The sequence below is a fragment of the Nymphalis io genome, chromosome 5, assembly GCF_905147045.1.
Source record: "Nymphalis io chromosome 5, ilAglIoxx1.1, whole genome shotgun sequence".
NCBI lineage: Eukaryota > Metazoa > Arthropoda > Insecta > Lepidoptera > Nymphalidae > Nymphalis > Nymphalis io.
Window position 1 is genome coordinate 6,534,252 of NC_065892.1, and position 21,660 is coordinate 6,555,911.

A 21,660-nucleotide genomic window follows, 5' to 3' on the forward strand; every position below is an offset into this window, starting at 1 on the left:
ATCCCTTTTTATATACATATAAAAATGGAAATATTTGTACATTAATAATTCAAAACTTAATTATATCTTCTTTATTTATATAAATTGCACAGAAATATTTCCCTAATAAAAAATCTATTCCTTAAATTTCATACTTTTTTAATTCCTATAGTCGATATTTTTAGAAAGGTAAAGCAACAGAGTAGGTTTTTTAATGGACTTTGACTGAGGGGAACTTTTAGGGAAAAATAAAAATATACGTTTCCTAAAATGTATTGTATTTTATATTTGCAAAATATTGTATTCTAATTTAATCGACTCGAATATTTCTAAGAGACAACATGCAGTGAATTAACAAATAACAAACCCATTATATTTTTAATAATAATGTATACAAATAGTTTAAAACTTTTGTATATACAAAAGTTTTAAACTTCATTATATAATGAAAAACTTTACTACTAAACTACTTTAGTTAGTTTTTAAAATAGATCAGTTTGTTAAGACAAGTTTCCACACATCAAAATTTCATATACGTAATAATTGTAGAATTTTCAGTTCTTATAGAAAACTACAAATGCGACACAAAATTGTTGATTCACCTGAACCAAGGCACATATTTATAATTCATTATAGCAGTATTCAGGCGAAAGTCATCTTAAGCAAATAAGGCCTTGCAGCCGTTAAATTGATAGCCAATTATTACTTACAGAATTCGTAGATAGATTCAGTAATAGTTTTAGACTTCAATTAAATGCCAATTTAAGGGATTTAAATCGTTATCGCAGTAGAGTGCATAGTGGTGGCGGGCGATAAGCGCAGACCGGGCAAAGCGCGACGACCGGCGGCGGCGGTAGCGGCAGTTACAGTCGGTAGGCAAGCGCGGCCACACGCGCACCGCGGCCCGAAGCCGCCCGCCGCCGCTTCCGCGCTCGCTTCAGCCCCTCTCTCACTCTCAGGTAAATACTCCTTATATGCCCCATGTACATTTTCTACCTTGATCACTAATTTGACAACAATATTATGTTCTCGAACAACTTAATGAAAAAATAACTGTCTCAAAAAATCATTTGTTTAAAATTTGTTTACATAATGTATCTATGTTTATTATAAACGGACTTGGATAACGATCAATTGGAGAGCTTTGTTTTGAATGATTTTATTTTTGCTATGCGGAGACACCTGCCTCTAATGACATGTTGTGTCATTTTTCTTGAAATAATACAAATTATTTAGAATTTTAAAAAATAAACGATATATTGGACTATTTGACTGCAATATTCTAAAACATGTTTAAAAATATAGTCTAAGGATGACATCATTGACGTAAATGAAATTGCAACAAAGATTTCTTCTACGAAAATCAGGACAGGACCTTATGGAATAAATTCCTGTTTATAAACTGGAGACAATATATCTGCAGATCGAAAATTTATAACGACTATCTCGATTATTCCTCCATGCAATAATGTTTGAGCAAATATTGCCTATTCATCTTATCTAAAACGGCCTTCGGATGAGCTCGAAATGGATCTACTTATCAAGATTAATGTTGTGGTATCTGCATCATTACAACGATCTTATAAGAATAACCGGCGGCCAAATATATCCAAAGCAACACAAGTCAAGCTAAGATGACATCGTATAACTTGAATCAGGAATTTGTTATCAATGAATGTGTATGAAAGTAATTTCTGGCAAATATTGGAAATAAGTTTTCTGAAATTATTTCTTCAGCGAAATTTAGATAATTTCCGTGGATTCGTAAGTGCTTTTGGATTGCTCTGGAATTTATGTGATATGCTGATTGAAAAGGATTTTGTAAGTTATTGGCATTATGTCACATATCATCAATTATTTTGTTAAATATTTCATTGAAATCATAATAAAATAGCGAATCGGAACATAATCCATAAACCTCTTATATTATGTAGTCAAAACTATCAATTAAATTAAATGATCTCTTTTTGACAAACGTAATAGTAAGTCTTATTATTTTCTTAATTATATAATCATATACAATAAATAATTATACAATTATATTATTTAATTTTGAAATAGTATTTTTTTTATATTAACCAAAAGTAAAAAATCGTTTTTAGTAGTTTACCTTTCACTCAGAACATTAGTCTACCTCAAATAACTAGTAAATTAGTGATATTGGATTGATTTGGATTTGTAGTTTCAAAGGAAACTAGATCAAATTTTTATTCAATGACATATAGGAGAGTACTTGCTTTAATTATACGACATTATATACGATAAATAATTCTGTAAACATACACTTATATTAGCAAACAAAGATTTTTGTAAAATTTTCCATATTTTTCTTCTTCCTGAAAACATTACTTAATTCTGAAGATATATGTACTTGAGAAATTTGTTTAACACGTATCGGAAACATCTGTGTTTTATCAGTTTGTGATGATTTATACTCAAATTCTTTTCTTATTAATTCGGCTACTTTCTAAATATTAACCTTTTGACTGTTTATTTAATATTTCGGAAATAATAACACATTTAAGTTTTTGGTATGTTTATCGCTAAGCACATCATCCGGTGACATTTATAACTGATGTCTTCTCTCTTCATAATTTAGAAAAAAAAACATAAACACAACTAGCTCCTTATTTAATCTATTTGATTAGAACCTTTGTTACACATTGTCTTGAAACTGCAGAGTATTATCGTTTCATTGAATGGCGATGCTTAGTCTTTGAGCTTAGTAAAGCTCTTGGGTCTCTAGAAATATGAGTCAGGTTTGACGAGATGAATATTGTGCTGTATTTTGATGTTTTAAATACGATAAGATTATTATTATGCTTCCTATATATGTTATTATATTTCAACTCCTTTCTTTGTCGCACTTCCAAAAAATGGAATTCCTTACCAGCTCACGTATTCCCCTCCTCTTACAACCCGGGTTCCTTCAAACGAGGCGTGAAGAGGCATCTTGCGGGCCGGCAAGGCGAAGGCGGCTAGTGCAGAACGTTTTTCCCGTCTGTACTGGCCGTCGTCGCGTTTGGACTGTACTACCGCTTACCATCAGGTGGAGTGGAGTCATTTGCCCTCCCGGCGATATAAAAAAAAAAATAAAAAATTATACTTTCTTTACATAAAGATAATAGTTACAGCTATTATCCGTAACGGATGGATTATATAATTAATGTTTAACTAAAATATATCGTTGTATTATTAAACATGAATAGGAATTATACATGAGTTGTTATTTATAAAATTTTCGGAACAATTTTATTCACATTCATTGTCAAATTACTTGACCTTCTTCTAAAGATAAGAGTCAAGTAAACGTATAGCTACTTAAATATTAATGTGTTTACGGGAATCCTTACAAAGCTTCATTGTGTAGTAAGAAAGTTGTTCTACATATTTTATATTTCCTGTAAAATTATTACATACTATTTGCTAACAAATTTATTATTATTTTAATATGCGAAATCCTTGGGGGAGGCCTTTGTCCAGCGGACGTCTTTCGGCTGGTGATGAATATGCGAAACTATACTATCAAAAACAATATTATTTAATGATACATAATTGGCGGACAAGGAAACAAATAAAATTAATATTATAGACTTACATTATGAATAAGTAAATAAAGCCTTTATTAGGTTCAGGTACTTTAACAATTTATTATATAAGAACAATATCGTTTTTTGTAATTAATTTGTAGTCAACGTAGTAATCGCCTTTGTTGACCTTCCTACGTCTATACATACAACAAAAATGTAACTAATCGCTGTCTGTACATGAAAGATATATGAGTAAAACTTATTATCGAGGCCTTTATCATGGCAATAGAACCCAAAATAGTGATTGTTAAAATTTTTGTTTGTTTGTCTGTGCTTTTGTGCAAGCTAATGTTATAAACGATATAACTGATTTGAGTACGGTTTTCACTAATGTATTGTGGAAAACTTCACTTAAATTTTAGTGTTTGTTTTATTTCAGTCTGTTAATAAATAAAAAAGTTATGTCAATTTAAAAAAATCACTTCGAACATTTATTCTATATAAATGCTATAAAATAACTTTTTTGAATTGGCTGAAACTTTATCTACCTATAAATGATAGTCTGCAAAATGATGATGATTGAAAGTTTATAGGAACAAAACAAAGTTAAAAATTGGACTGATTCAGAGATTTAGAATTCCAATATAAGTTGAACTCAGATCTATATGATCAATCATATTAAGTAGGGTTTAGCTTATGCTGGTCAGTGTCGGTTGAACTCGTCCACACTCATATGTAAAATGCACCGATTGCCACGCTGTTGCCTATGAATTGAGTTATACACATTTATTTTGATTTTCGATACTTCGTATTTAACTAGCTATTGCCCGCGGCGTCGCTCGAGCGTAAGTTTAGGTAAGGGATGAATGGTCGTATAGAAGTCTGTGATTTTAAATTGCATGGTGCTCTATCTAGATCTGGGTGCGAAAACCAATAAAAACGAATATAATATCCCACTGAAATAAAACTAAAAATGTTGTACATAGTGAAATACTATAAGTTTGCTCTTAGTGATTTATTTAAAGTTATACGCGGGTGAAACTGCGGACACAGAAAGTTTCTCAATACATTCCTCTCAGGCGTCCTTATAGTTTCGTAAAAACATCGCTTTCTTTGTCAGTCAATTGTGAACAATATCATAAAAACAATAACATTGTTATTTGGCGATAGAATATCAATCAAACAGTCGGTATCAACTAACGCATAAAATGTTACTAGTCCTTTGAATTCTCTTCCTGTGTAGCATTTTTATTTATTTATATCATTTCATTTTGTAATTTAATAAGTCGATTTTTTAAAGAACTTAGTTATTGTTAATAACGATTCATGTAACTTAATAGTTCTCGAAATAAGTAGGTACTTAGTTTTGCATAATTATGATAATGTTGCCACTGACCTTCGTATATTTTTTGTTAATTTTGTAAGGAATCACGATGTTGTGACTTAAAGTTATTTTAAAATATGAACATGTCTCGATGACAAGAAAAATAAATGAATTTTTGCTGATTTTATAATATTTCTTAAATTTTTTTTTTTTTTATTTCATGAATGACAGGTCCCTTGATCGATGTATAGATCACAATTTGGCCACCTGGCACCAACGATAAGCCTTTTAACGTGGCGCCGAGCCAAACGGCATGGAGACTTATCTTTATTGCTCCGCACTAATTGGCTTGATGAATTATTGCATACTGTTTACCACTACCTACCATTTTGCTATAGAACGGCAGTAATTGAATGATTCCTATTGAATGAAATGTCTTCATAAATTATGGTAGTCAAACAACAATTACTCGCGTAACACGAAATCTGAATAATTCATAAACAGACCTACAAATAATGATTTACTTTATTATTAGCAAATACTTCTGTTAAACAAAAATACGCAATAAACATATAAAAACAATATTACTTTGTTATTTGTTTTCATTTCTGATATTGATTTCTGAGATTGACACTAGTTCAGAGTCAATCATAGAAAAATCATTGAAAGACAGACACTTGACCCCTATTACGGGTAAGTGTGCGTATTCCTATAGGGTAAGAAGACGCACTTGGCACTAAGTGAACGCATGGTGGATTTAACAAAAAATAAACATAAGTATTTCAATACCGACCTATGGAAGACGCAGCTACGTTTAATTTTAGTTTTTTGCGATGACAAGAATCGCTGCTGCTGCAGATCGTTTGCTTTTCCCTTGTTCAAGAAGAGTTTTTATTATTACAATTTGTAGTTCCGTAAATGGCGCAAGTTCAGGTTTTTTCCTTATGTAATTTTGAGGCATTACAAAAAAAAAAACTGTGACAATTTAATAAATAATAAATGTAAATAAAATTATTTAGTTAAATACATAATTAGGTACCTACACATATATTCAGTACTTTATCACTTCGTGGGCAAGTGCGTTCACTTACCCGCACACACTTTCCTCGAGAACCCAAAATTCAGAACGATAACCACTGAGACAAACGCTGAACATAACCTCAAATTACGCTTACAAATTTCTCAAGAAATATGCTTACATTTAAAAAATAATGACTTACCTACTGGTCGCTATCAATTTTGCGTGTAAGACTGTTTTCCAAAACACAAAAAATAACGAGATTCAAAGGAGAAAACTACTTTTTTTCTAATTATTAATCAACGGAGGGTGATGTAGTGCAATGACGTGTAGCAACTAATTTGCGTTGACCACAAATAAGATTGGCCTAAACAATCACCCCTTCCTTCGTGCCCCGATCATGAGATACGGCCAGTGCGCATACTGCGCTCGATTACCCCGAACGACCATATAATCTCTAACATATAAATTGACTGAAATTATTCCTTAATTTCCCGTTGATACAACTTAAGACGTTTTTAAAAATATCAATGCAGTAAAGGTTAAAAAAGGTTTTTTTAGTGTAAATCGTAATTTAAAATGTTATTTGCTATTTGTAAAACCATATACTATGTCAATAAAAATCTTAATTTTTACAACGCAAGACTGAGCAATTGTGTTATGTTAATATAGAATATTTAATCTATGGAATGTTCTGCTTCGCCAGTAAATTTATTTTATTCACGTTTATAATTTAAAATACTTTATTTGAATCAAATATTGGATTTTTATAGATACTGATTTTCAACCGTAGTTTGATCACATGTAAGGGCGGGTGTCAGGTGTTGGTATATCCTTTTCTGTACCCTTGACAACGTGAATGAAAAATTTCATGATGATTGGTTGAGTAGTTATAGTGTTTCTAGCCACGCAACAAACAATACACTGCCGTATTTATAATATTAGTTAGGATTAGGATATCATAGCGCATGCTAGCGTTGGTCAAGACTGTTTGGACATCAAAATGACAGATTCTAATCAATTTATTCATTAAATTCTTAGTTCACATTTTTTTCATATGATAATGAAAACATAAGTATATTATAATTAATAAACTTTCACGTTATGTAATATATTGACAATGATGATGGTGATGTTCTTTCATCAAATTTCGGTCACGATTGCCAGCCAAATGCACTGGAGACATTATAGTGTTCGATGCGCAAACAGGTGTACTCTTGAATCGAATGAGACGGCAATCCGACCCGACCGGATAGAGTTCAAATGCAGGATCTATGACTTTACGTACTTTACGAGACACGAAAGTGTTTCACTAACTTTTAAAACACCACTGAGAATTTCATGACAGTAATTTTATATTGGCTCAGGCCAATATTTTTTCGGACACATGTTTGACTTCTATTATAATATAAAACGTTACTTTTTTAAAAGTCCTTATCTTTAATAGTCTACTGGTTAATTAATAGTCCATAAAAATGCATTAAATGGTGTCTGTGCTTATTCGACGAACGTTTACTAGCTCTTTATGATATCGTTAGCTTTAACTACGCTATGGGACAATTAAAACGGGCAAAAATTGTTAACAATTAATTCAATGAGTATAATAGCAAAATTACACGAATAGAGGAGTTTAAGGTAATTAAAATGTTTGTTAATGCTCTTAACGTCTAATATTGTATATCAGTCAAAGTAATTTATTGAAGTTTAAAAAAACATATATTCCCAAAAATCATATTGTTTTCTTCGACCTATGTATGTTTTTTGATAGTTGACAAATTACAATTAATTAATTTTAGTGAACTGATCGCGATCAGATTAGTACAAGTGCATTACCTAACTACACTCTAGTTTAACAACTACAGTCTAAGATTTTCACTTTTTACTGACTTTCTCTATTATTTTTGTCAATAATAAAATATTAATCTTGAATACTCTATATATATAAATAAAACTATTAATTTATTTAACTTGACTATAAGTTAAGTGTAATGATGTAAAGAACATTATGATTAACCTTTAATTGCTGATACTATATCTGATATATGTTATATAAACATTATTTCTAATTTATTATTATCTATCACCACGGATTTTCCGTCTTTGTAGTCAGCTTACTTTGTGATAAGAGATCAAGAGGTGGTCTACCTATGCTGTCTTTTTACTTTGTGCACTTGTCTGGGTAGGTACTACCCACTCATCACATATACTACCGCAAAATAGCATTACTTAGTATTGTTGTTTCGGCTGGAAGGTTGTGTGAGTCAGTGTAACCACAAGCACAAGGGACATAACATCTAAGATCCCAAGATTGATTGCGCATTGGTGATGTAAGGAATGGTTGGTTTCCAGCTTCGTATTTTATAAATAAAAATATTTACATCAATTGCATATCTAACTTTTTTAAAGTGGTCTACCCATTTATAGGCTGATCTTCTCCATAGTCATTTTAATTGATAATATTAGGCATACAAACTATGATATCATATATACGCTATGTTGCAATTCATGACACCCGTGTCTGCAGTGGTCTCAGGTAATTAAAAATAATATTAAATAATATGGTAGGTGAACATGCCACAATTATATTTATTAAAATATTATTCTAAAAAAATTTGCACTTTTTGGTTGAAATTTATAAATTTAACTTTATAGTTTTATAGTTTCAAAGTTAATATATAAATTTGTAGATTTAGGCAATTCCATATTGGACTTCAAAAATATTACTTAAGTAAAGAAACTAAAAAAATTGCATAACATCATAAAATGTATTGTAAATTGATAAAATGTGAATATAATATATAAAAGTAAGTATTAAATGGATTACTAGTTATATTACGAGTAGCACTTGATTTATTCACTTAATAAATATGTACATTATCTCATATCATACTGTTATCATGATATTTCGTATATTGTTATTGCATAATATAATGTGCAAAGTAGAATAATTTATATAAAAAAAACGTTTTATATCATTATCATTTTATCATCATTACATTACATATTATGATTTGAACAGGTTTTGAATAAATTGTAAACTAATTGTATTAGTATTCATAATTATATTTGGTTGATTTAACAAATAAGCAGTATTTTGAATTCATTGGTAAACTTTGAGGATTGATTGATGAAGATGATTTTGAAACATCCCTAAATGGGCTTACATAAAAAAAGAAAACTTAATATATTGTAACGATATCAAACATAGTAAAAAAATAAACATATACGGTAAACGTACTTACATATAAACATTGTACAGCGGGCGATATGTTAAACATGCTGTCTTCTTCTTTCAAATATCAAGTCAATAATAATAGAAAGAGAGAAACGAATGTTTAAGAAAGCAGCCACTAAGCAAAGTTTATAAGTAAGGACGATAATAACCAAAATTGTTAATTTTGAACCCAGTAAAAAGTTTATGGATATAAATTTATGTAATCTGTTTTTATATAGCCCTGACAGAAACAAGGTTATAGAGTGAATTAAAATAGGTAAACTACAGGTGTATTATTTTATCTTTTATTACGTTAGATAAGGTTCTATGTTGTTAATGTTAAAACATTGCAAAATAATCAATTCCGCCTACGCCATATGATATTCACGTCGATGTTTCTAGTAAAATCAGATTGAAATATGATACAAACATATATGTATGGAATATGGAAAATAATGCATTTTATTTGTCACGAGGAAAATAATCGCAAAACTGATGTATCTACATGTCCATATAAATGCGAATTTTTTTTAAATCGCGTATTCCTATTTTTTATCCGTTTGAGTTAACCCTTTGTTCATACAATCTCGATAGGAGAAGTTCGAGTCATATACTTAGTTTCACAAAACAAAACAATTTATTTGATTTTGAACGCGATTATCTATGGATCTATCATTAAAAAAATATTTTATGCGTTACGTAGCACATTTTTTGTGACAGGTTATAGACTATAGAACACACTGCAGCCCCCAGGGGGATGTGGTAACATTGAACGCGGGTAAAACCACGCGTATCAGTTATTAATGTATAACGCAGATCAGATCGTATAGCTACGATATACTATTGATATAAGTATATGTGAATATGACATGTAAATTTAAATACAGGAAATTGAAAATACTTGCGTCGAATAGAATCGTACATAAGTAAATGTTATTTATTATCTTTGTATATAGCGCTGACGTCTGGTTATATGAGATACAAAATGTATCACGTTAGGAAAATATTATTAAAATAAAGTAATTATTTAAAACATTTTAAAAGAAAGGCTATCAAAATAAAAAAAAATCTGGGTTAGCACCGATGACTTTTGATATGCTCGGTGTGTGTAGGAAAGCATTGTGAGGTAATCTGCATGATGTGGGTTCACCTTTACTCGATATATACGATTAACATTGCCCATCTGTGGGACAAAGACCTTTTTATTTTAAGATATCTTAAGTGAACTTAGTGATAACTTTAATGTACTTTTATTAAATTTATTTTATTCCGTCCGGACGCTTATGTAGTTTTACATTTATATTATTAGCTTTCTACTTTTGATATTAATATAACGAACTCCAGCATGGACCCAAAGTTAATTATTAAATTCGTTAACCATTTTGTTAGCACTCAGTATGATACCTACATCATTTCCCTCGTGTGTTATTAAAAATATTTCGGTACCGTTGTAATGAACAAAATCTCGGCTTTTAAAATATAAGTTATAAGTTAATTATACTATATTTCCGTGAAAACAAAATGAGTTTTTAAGAAGGTGAAGACTGCTGTCGTATAGTTTACGCTTATATCAAAGTAGCAATGTAAAAATGTTGTAATTTAATACAAAAAATTTAAAATATACGTGTAAATAATAACCGTTTTATTGACATTCTTTACATATTTATCAATGTGCTACTGAATTATTGTTCCATTACTATCATATACTAAAATAAATATTTTAGTCTGAATTGATATTAAGAAGTTCTAGCTAATATATTTTTTACTTAATTCGACGCTTATGACACGAAAGAAATGATCATACTTATGTGATATAGCACTGCACCACATTTTTGAGGTCTTAACCTCTTGACTCATCTATAGTTAACTAGACCACTGCGCAAGAGATATTCTAGCACACATTTATAACACTTCCAACTTTTATTTTAATTAAAAGAAAATCTTACGTAGTAAACACCAATCACTTTTATTGGCCCGGCCCGGGTCTCGAACAAGGGAAAGAAACAAACGCTATGTAATCATCAAAGCACAGAGGCAGACCTGCCTTTTAAGCAAATAAAAGGTATTTTGGATAGCGCTTGATTCGGTATTCTCGTACTCAATAAATTTTAAATGGGTTTTACTGAATACAAAATAGTTGTTCGTTACCGAAACGAAATTGGTTGTATTTTTATAGCGAGTACGGGTAGTGTAAAAAGATAAGAGATGATTCAGATTTAGTGATAAAGTAAAATTAAAATTCAACATTTCAACGGTGTTGGTGATGTAAGATAAATTGTTGCATTCATGCACTCAGCCGAGATAGATCGGCGATAGAACACGTGGGCCTTAACCTAAGATAGCGGGTTCAAATTTGGACAAGAAATAAATATTTTTCATAACGTGGTTTAATTGTGTTTATAAGTCATCTCGGTCGGTAGTGAAGAAAACATTGTGAAACCTGCATTTGTGGGATGATAGTATGCATGTTGCGGCCTAATTTTCAAACTTAACCTGAGCCCAGTGGGCCATTAATAGGCTATAACAATAGCATATTCGATTTATATGTATTATACATTTCAAATACGTGTAGTAAAGTCCAGATAATTTCATAATATTCAGCAACGATCACGGCTAAATGCAACGCATGAATGTAGCCTCCGTTATATTTCATGTACATATATACGTACGTCGTACAGGTGCGCAGCAGCAATCTTTATGACAAGGTCTAGTATTACAGCTTGGCTTTTGATTATTTGCATAAATTATCTATTGACATTGTAATAGTCATGACTAACCGGGATCAGAAATTATAATCGTGGGCAGGTCGACTCATCGTATTATATTATTTAAAATAGTTACACTTCCTTATATCATTTCAGTTCTGAGCGCTTTAGTATTATTGTAAATTCGCTTTGTTTCCAAAACAATATTATGATCATATTTTAAAAGGTTTTTCGTAAGCAAACAAACGCATCATAAAATCAATATGGGTTTCGCGTTGAACTCGCAATAACTTAAACATCATTCTCTTTTCTTTTAATATTGATTTACTAAAATTCAATAATATTTTTTAACAATATTAATAATTAATAATTGTAAAAATTTTAACAAACAACGTTACATTACCTATATTACTTAATTCATTGAATAACAAGATAATGAAAACGAATAGATTAAATAAACAGAACTGTGGTATGTTTGTGTGTTGTATATTTATCACTCACACATTTCATCTTTGTTCTTACTATAAGAATCGGTTGTTACAACATATTGTATAAGTTGTTGTATTCTAAATTAATTCTAATTGAATTAATTTAACATTTTATTTTACGAATAGTATTCTGAATTTTGTATTCAATTCCATTAATTAGAGTATATCGTTATATTTTATGCATCGAGTGACAAAGCTGTTTATATGCAATGACCGCAAAGTTGGTTGAGTGACCAAAATATATATATGCATGGAATTAAAAGATAAGTGAATTTTACATTTTAAAATAAAAGGGCGTGGTAATTATTGATAAGAGCGCTTTAATATTTTAGAAAGGCAAAAGGAACTCATAGACTTAACGCTGCAAGATATATGAGCCATTTCTTTCATCCTCAATGCGTCGCCAACCATGGAATCTGAGATGGCATAACCCTTGTACCTGTAATTACACTGGCTCATTCATTCTTTAATCGTGATAACAAAGATAGTAGAATAAAAACAGTACAATAACATGATTTCTTAGTTTCACTGATTTTTCACCTAAAGGTGTGAAAATATTCGTGAATTATTAATGAGACACACAATTATATTGATATCTCAACGTTTGCACCCATACACCTACTGTACGTGTGTTCTATTCCTTTTGTGAGAGCAATACGCCTCTCTGTTTCACTAATGAATGAGATCTCTTACTTACTCGTGACCGGGCAGAACAAATGACCGTTTCTATCTGTCTAGTTTAATTCTCAGAAAGGACGGATACATTTTCTTTTAAATTTTACAAAAGATATTCCTTAACAATCTTTTATTTTGTCAATATAATGTAATATATATATGGCTTTGTAAATCTTATATTGTAACGCTTATATTAAAACACAACTATACTTCTAAGGGCAACTAAGGGCAACTACACATAAAAACCTTGGCACCTTGCACACCTTTGATACTCGACTATAACATTTTTATATCCCTACTACAGTACAGCATAATACCATTAAGTTTAGAAGCAAGTTTGGCCCAAATATTAATAGCAAATTTGAAGTTAATTATATTGCAAGAGGTTTTTGATTAAATTGCTTAATTAGGTGATAAAATGCTTATGATAGCAAAATATATTATAGATTGGCGCCTCGTGGGATAAACTTTTGTGGAATTTCCTCGCAATCCAGACCAGAGAGATTAATAAAATAACGGCAAAGATACGAGTACTAAGAGCTAATATAACTTGTTAGAGAAATCTTATTAAATTAGTAAACAAACGATTCTAGGAAATTTGTGAAACTTATTGAATCGCGAGGAAATATCGATGAGTGATTGAAATAAAACACGGCAGAACTGTTTACGAAACAAGTTTTCTCTTTCGGAATGAAAAATTATATTTAATTTATTTTAATACAAAATGTTATACCTTCTCCTATTTGATATTTTTCCATTAACGATTTATATTTAAATTCACAGGAAACAAAGCTTAACTTGCTCTCTGTTACCGGAATACATCAATATTTTTAATTTGCTAGTGGAATAATGGATGAACGTTTTTGCCCACTTCTAGTGAATATTTAAAATTTTCAATTATTAGCTTCGAAAAATCGTACAAAACATTTTGTTCGCTAAAAGTTACAACAAATAAAACTAGCTATTATATAGATGCTAACACACCTTGGGAATAAAAGGATCATTTGCAGACTCATTCATATACAGTTGAAAATTATACACTCACGAGGGAATAAAACCTATTAAGTTTCATTTTTCTGGTCTTCTTAGGGCTTCGGTTATTTTTCTGAAACTTTAGTGAAACTAATTTGAAAAATCCACAGACAAATTAGTTTCACTAATTTCACTAATTTGTCTGTGGATTTGAACTGTATTATTACTTAATGCTTGTGAACATGTGATCGATTAATTTATATGTAATCCTGTTATAAGCTAAAGAGCTTAGCATCTCATTGATGCTCACAATATTTTAATTTACATATTATACGATTAGTTATTATGGCTTTAATTAAATATTTAAAGTACCAGTTACAGTTACCAGTACCAGCGAAAATTGTGCCAGTAATTCACTATTGTGGGCGAGGCATGCTCGTTTGGGTCGATACAACCCACTAACCAGTTATTCCATCGTCACACCACAATACTTTGTATATATGTAACAGCATGCCTGGTTTGAATGATGAGTGAGTCAGTATAATTACACAGGGAAATAAAAATGTATATTATATCTTAGATGCCAATAGAGTGATTGATATTTCAAAAATATGTCTACGTCCTACTTGTGTATGTATATTGCTTTAGATACCGCGGTCTCAGCCCACAAATATTCTGTCAATTTATTCTATCTGATTATATCTGATTATAAAAGTAAATATTTCAATTGCAATTTACGTACAGCCATTTATAATGTACATAATATAATGAATGAAGTATTTAATTAAATGAGCCGAATTGTTCCAATGATTAAAACAAAAATTGTGGATAGAAACCTGGACAAGCGCCACCGAATTTACCTGACAATTTATGTCGAGCTGAGGAGGAGGCCTTTTCTCAGCGGTGGGATATTTATTAGCTGTTACTTTACCTATTTCATAACTAAAACTGTAAAAATATTTATAAAAAGCGAGGAAATTTGAATTAAAATTAAAAGCCTGTTACACTTTTTGATGTTAACATTGTAAAAAGAGGCTTCTATTAAAACCATAAAATGGAATGTTTCTTTAGTCATATTCATGGTAGTTTTTGTAATACCTAAATAAGACATATTATCTATAGATCTACAATATATACATATTGACGTTATTTGTAACTACAAAGGTTATCAAAGGTACCTACGAGTACATATTAAAAATTAGCTATCGTGCGTGAGTGACCTTATAGTTGCTATTTTCAAATATTACACGGCAAATAATTCTTTAATATCAATCATAGCATTGAAACTTCGAATCGTATTTGACACGCTATATTTCACCTTGGAAGGTTGATTTTTATCTGCACCTTATAAATATATATTCTAATACAAAATAAAGTGTTACTTACTTTAAGTAATATAGTGATAATAATTCATATTTCGTTACATGTTGGACTAATGCAATTTGGCCATTTATTATTTATAATTTTAATTAATATTAAAATTAAATTATTAAATTAATCGTTTGATAAATTTTAAGAGCCATCTTAAATTAAATATATTTTGACATATATAATATATATATATGCAAAAACTAATAATTAAAACACCCCTCACAACTCTCAAACTCCTACCCTCACATTCATCAAACACATCAAAAACCTATTTATGTGAAGCAAATGCATAAAAATATATATTAGTGAGTTAACCGTATAATATTATACATTAAAACAGCTATGAAAGCATCATCGCCACATTTATATAACTACAAAATACAGTAATATGATGTCTCCCTGACCGAATTGAGAATAAAGCTGACTGCCTTATGGTCTCAAAGGAGATCATTCAACTACGCGGGAGATATTATGTTCATATGTGTGTGTGCAACACAGGTGCACTTTCTATTCCCTCATACGTCTGATGGGACGTCAATCCATCACGACCCGAGAGGGATCAGGCGCAACTAATAACAAAAGTGTATATTTTGTTTCTTTATATATACTATAGTATATTTCAAATCTCTAAAAGCATATATTTTATCTGTAAACTTTTGCAAGGTATAGATTTTCATTATCCATGTGATAATTTTACTGAGAGTTTCACAAAATAAGAAATGAAATAACAACAAATGTTATTTCTTCTACTGAAAAGAATCGACAACAACCTCCGTAGTTATTTTAACAAAAGTAAAATGAATTATCTCCGAATTAAATTAAAAACAACTAATATTATTCTTTCGTTATATCTATTATAAATGAGTGAATATTTTAATTAACGATTTTTCTAAATAAAGAAAGAAATCTTTTTAATTTTTGTCAACTTTGTTAATAAACCTCTCAATTACAAGCTGCGGTTTGTATTACAGACATACCTACTAGCAATTTGACAAGGCGATTGAACAAACTCGATATCTAATTACGTTTGACGTCCAATTAGTTTATCAAAACCGTGTCAATTACGGCTGTAATAGAAACTAACCACATTTCCTTAATCAGTTCAAATTATAAGTTTTAATATCAATATATATTATAAGGCAAATATTAAAAGAGGTAAGCAGAGTTTTAAAGAAGTTTGTCTCACCGCTGAGCTAATGGATAATCCTTTAGAGGAGAAGTTTTGGGGATACAAATGAGGTAGGGGTCGTGAATATGCATTGTCGCTCATTTAGGGGAGCTTATTGTCTTAGCTACCACGCTTGGGCTTGGGCCAAGCGTGGTGACTAAGGCTAAGGGTTGGTGACGCAGTAACTGAAAATATTTAACCGATAGCACTGCTGCCCGCTATCAGGATTTGCATATTCGGATTCCATCATTTGTGTGGTTTTACCGTCAAAATTTTGGTCGCCAGAGCCTCCTTTGTTGATCAGCAGGATGCATCATGGGCAGATGAGGTTGGCGGAAGGGAGCCTAAGGTCGGTATCGACTCCCCTTACATCGGAATGAATGCGGGCTGTCCAAGATTAAGATGGTTGGCGTTCTATGGGGGAGGTCGCCGTCCACTGCTTACGTCCAGCAGTGGACGGCGATAAGTTAATATATAAATGAGGCAGATTTTTATCCGTCACTTTAGAGAGTACAAACGTTTTCCTAGAGTATGACCTGAATTAAACACAATTTAAGCACATGAAAAATTCAGTAGTGCTCACCTGAGTTTGAACTCATAATCTTCGGTTAAGCTTCACGCGACCCGACTTAATTTGACCCGAGATTGTGAGAAACCATCTCAGGTGTAATAGTCTTGAGTTTTAAAAATTAAAAGAGTTATAAAAACGTTTACGTACTATCACAATTTAAAAGATTAATCTTCGTTAACGCATTTGATCGAATAATTATTTACAGTAAACTGTAGTCTTCATTAAAAATGTTATCACTAATTACTAATCTAAAAGGTATCTTAGAGCTTGTACGCATTAATTATGAACATTTTTTTAAAATATAATTTAGATTATATAATTTTATCAGTCTTCTTTATTAAAATGTCTTCTAAATTAGCCCTAGTAGATAAGTATTAACAATTACGGAAGCCACTGCCATAGCGTGCACTACTGTGAAGCATACATTAACAACGAGGCCAAAGTTCTAAAAGGTCAACCTTCGTACGTAAATCAGTAGCTATAACATTAAGAAATGCCGTGTGCATTATTACTAGCGGGTTATCTATTGTAATTTACCTAATGGTGTACGAAACAGATTGTTGGCGATTCGATTTCTAAAGTGTTAACCAAATGTATATATCCAGAATTTAAGTATACTACTAAAAAAAAACACATGTTTCTTTTTAGTAGTAAAAGGTCTATTCTCCGCTCAAGAAGAAGGTTTGGAGCTTTACCACGCTGCTTCACTATACATAGATTTGTGGATGATTGGTTAGGTTTTCTTTATGGTAACCTCAAGCTTACAGTATAATTAATAGACACTGGTGGTAGAGTTTTGTACAAGGTCGTCTGAGTAAGTATCACCCACTCGTCAGATATTCTACCGCAAAATAGCAGTACTTGGTATTGTTGTTGTTCCGGTTTGAAGGGTGAGTGAGCCAATGTAATTACAGGCATAAGGGACATAACATCTTAGTTCCCAAGGTTGGTGGCGCATTGGTGATGTAAGCGATGGTTAATATTTCTTACAATGCCAATGTCTATGGGCGTTGGTTTCCACTTACCATCAAGTGGCCCACATGCTCTCATGCTCCGCCTTCCTATTCTATAAAAAAAAGACTAACGTCTAGCAACTAAACTGTTGTTAAAAATGTATTGTAGGTAATGTAATTTACTTTGGTACAAGTTAAGGAATGTTGTGCAAACCTAATCCGGCTAAATATTTTTACCGTATAAAAAAAACATAACTAGTACGTCAAACTTAATGTATTCAACACGTTGAAACAAAACTGTCGGAATACTAATATTTCATACTTTGTCCAAGGGAAATATAAAATATATTTTGTTTTATAAAGAATCAAAACATAGTATGTTTAACACATCAGTGCTACATAAAATAAAAACTCTCATTGAATTTGTATGTGATTAGATTATAATTATTAATCCACGATACTTAATCAAATTAAGTATTTAATTAACTACTGTAAATCAACTACTTCAAGCAGCTTTAGGTTATACTAGGGACAAACATTTAATCTTAGTAATATATATAATGCATTTGGCAATAATAATTTAATTAATTAACAATATTTGATTATTATTAATAAATTAAATTATTATATAAGCTAATTTCGTTTACTTTGTTCAAGTTAAGCTTATTGTTATTATCATTGAAATGGATCAATGAATTGAATAACTTTATATTAAACTATTACAATAATTTAAATTGTTCGTCGTTGAATAATATAATAATGTTTATATTTCTTTGTAATCTTTGTATAAGTTTAATCATGATAAAAGTTTAAAATAAACAAATTAAATTATTTTAATCATTCTTTATATTTGCCGTATTATCCTACTTAAAAAAAATATTATATCAATTACTTTAGTTAATTTTTAATGCTTATTCTCAATCATTTTAAATAAATACTAAATTTACGAAAAAAGTATATATTTTTAAAAATAAATATATGATTGCAAATATAATTAACGTAAAAGTGTCGAGGTCGCGTCTAAGCTAAAGGAATATTCACAGTCCATTGACACTGAACTATTTAATTCGTGTTTTGATTTTGTTGTATAAAATCTGAAAATAAGAGGAAGACATTTCATATCGGATTAGGATAATAGGAGACCATCTCGGTCTAGTGGGTAGAACCGGTGAATTTTAACAGAAGATGCTTCTCTGAATTTTCATGTGCTTAATTTGTGTTCATAATTATTTCGTGCTCGGTAAAGAAAAACATCATGAGGAAAGATGAATAAAAGATGCATGTGTCGGATGAAAATCTGCTACATTTGTATCCCCACCTACTTAGGAACAGCATAATAAATAAGCTCCAAACCATTCAGAGAAAAAGAGTAGGCTGTAGCCCAGCTGTGGGGTTTTACTGAAGCGTTTCCCTCGACCCTATCCGCGTCTAATTAAATTTTCTGTTTTCCTTAATTTATATGGCTATTTTATTATCCAGACTAATTCTGTCATTTTATTACTAGGTTTAATCATGAGATAACTAAATTTATAATATTTTTTTATTATTAATTTATAATTTCAAATTTATATTACTTATCACTAAGAATTAATATATATGAGAGTTATATACATAGTATTAATCTGTTCTTATATATTAACTATTACAAAACGGAGCTAAGACGTCTGTTCATTAACTGACTACCGTAGTACGATTGTAAATATTAAGCATTCTGTAACATTGCTGAACGTTATGTCTACTAACTTTGTTTCTCACGTAACTATAAAGTGAATTACTAATTTTATCAAAGTCAGAGGTTTTAGCTTGATAAATTAATTTCCTATTCTATGTAGTCCTGTCTTTAATTACTTAAAACCGGTTTTAATGTGTTTGTTCAATCAAATGTTTCATAAATATTTATTTCATGTATTTAAATGTCGTCTAGCTTTTTGAATATTTCTTTTATTCAAGTAATTAACTGATACACATATTTTATTCCTCCAGTTAAAAGTTAAGCTTGTGATAACACTTACCTAAGGGTTCAAGATTAAATATACGTTTCAAATCGTTAAGCAGCCCGTAGATATTGAGTTATTTTCGCTTAAAACATTAAAAAAAATGTATACGAAAATAGATTTCCATTTAAACATATAATTAAAACACAAAGAGACTTATTCCTGTCAGATACATTTACTAACATAAACGAAAATATATTCATTTTTTATACATGTATATGCTGAAGTTCATTTAAATTAAATTTGTTTTCAATTTATCCGACCTGTTAAAATGAAAGTAGCTGACCAGTTCACTGCGACGCGATTTACATATCGGAATCAGCTTATGTACATATATTGCACTGAAATACATAATATTGAATAATTTAGACCTTACTGATTCATTATTAAGTTGTAATTATTACCAAGTGTTAATATATGAAATTTATTTCTAAACATATCAGAACATATTATAACAAACTGGTGCGTCTGTATGTGCACGTAAAACTCAAGAACAACCGAACCAATAGACGGAGAGATTCACGAGGAACGATTAGGTGTATAATTCATTAACGTTTTGTAAAAATTAGCTGAAATGTGACGATAAATGTTAAAGATGTCGAAAAAATATCACCCCGACTGAGTGCCACGTGAACTGTTAAAATTATATGTTTAAAACATTTTATATTGTCAAACGTTTTATACAAGCCATTATTCTGCTCGAGCTGAGTTTTGAATAAATCTTTAAAATAAAGTTATAACACGGTAACCTCAAACTGCTAGGCTAAGGCGTACTTTTCTTTTGAGGAGAATATTTAAAACTTATTTTACCACGATACTCTAATATGAGTTGTTCGATACAAAGGTGGCAGAATTTTATCCGAGACTACAGATTTCCTCACGATGTTTCCTATTAAACATAAATTAAGCACATAAAACCGCAATCTTCGGCTAAATTCACGTTTCGTAACATTTGGGCCATTGCGACTCCATCAATCATAATATCAGTAATAATACTTATTTATTATGTTTCTACAGAAGTTCTTACTTAGATAAAATTGGGTTATGTGTTAAGACTAATTCATAAGATGGTTTTGAGTCACCTTTGTAGGAGATGCCTTTAAAAAAACTTGTGCTTACTCAAGTAGTCGTGGGCATTACAAGCTGTTACCAAAATATTTTTATATGCACTAATGAAATAAGCAATATTTGAGTTTTTATATAAATATATATACATTTTTTAAAAGTGTCTAATACTTATAACGACGATATATATATATATATCTTGTATCATAATTTTAAAACATTCATAGGTTAAAAATATTTATAACACGAATCATCTAAAAAATTAGTATGATTGGATAAAAATAACAACATACAAAATTTATCATAAAAGTCACTTGTAATAGTGTATGTATACTGAAAAAACGACCGCACTTTCAGAAGATATGCAAAGAGATTTTTTTTATATATAAACATTCGCTAAATAGGTATTATCCACTTAACATAAACTTCAATGCTTGCTTCATGCTTAAGGCGAAGTCTGTTTATATGTTGTATATTTGAAAATAAAATAGCTTATGTACAGCTAAAAAGGTTAGCCCAAACTTTATCTGCAAATACTAGCGTAACTACAGCAAACATAGAAAAACTTTATCCGAGGGGATCGTAGCACTTAAAAAAGTATAAGTGTATGAGAATAAAAAGTTTGCTGTTTAA

The 21,660-nt window shown here is 30.4% G+C and overlaps 1 protein-coding gene across 5 annotated transcripts in view; it reads left to right on the forward strand.

Annotated features, from left to right (window-relative positions):
* The window catches only part of LOC126768474 (cAMP-specific 3',5'-cyclic phosphodiesterase), a 341,168-nt gene that overhangs the window by 200,092 nt on the left and 119,416 nt on the right, over positions 1-21,660 (forward strand). For 2 of the 5 annotated variants that reach the window (XM_050486605.1, XM_050486606.1), the window contains one exon: positions 768-938. The exons of 2 other annotated variants lie outside the window; for them this stretch is intronic. The gene's annotated coding sequence lies outside the window, so the exon portion shown is untranslated. Of the gene's footprint in view, positions 1-767; positions 939-21,660 lie in introns of those variants that run through there. One more of the 5 variants, XM_050486607.1, reaches the window with a different exon arrangement.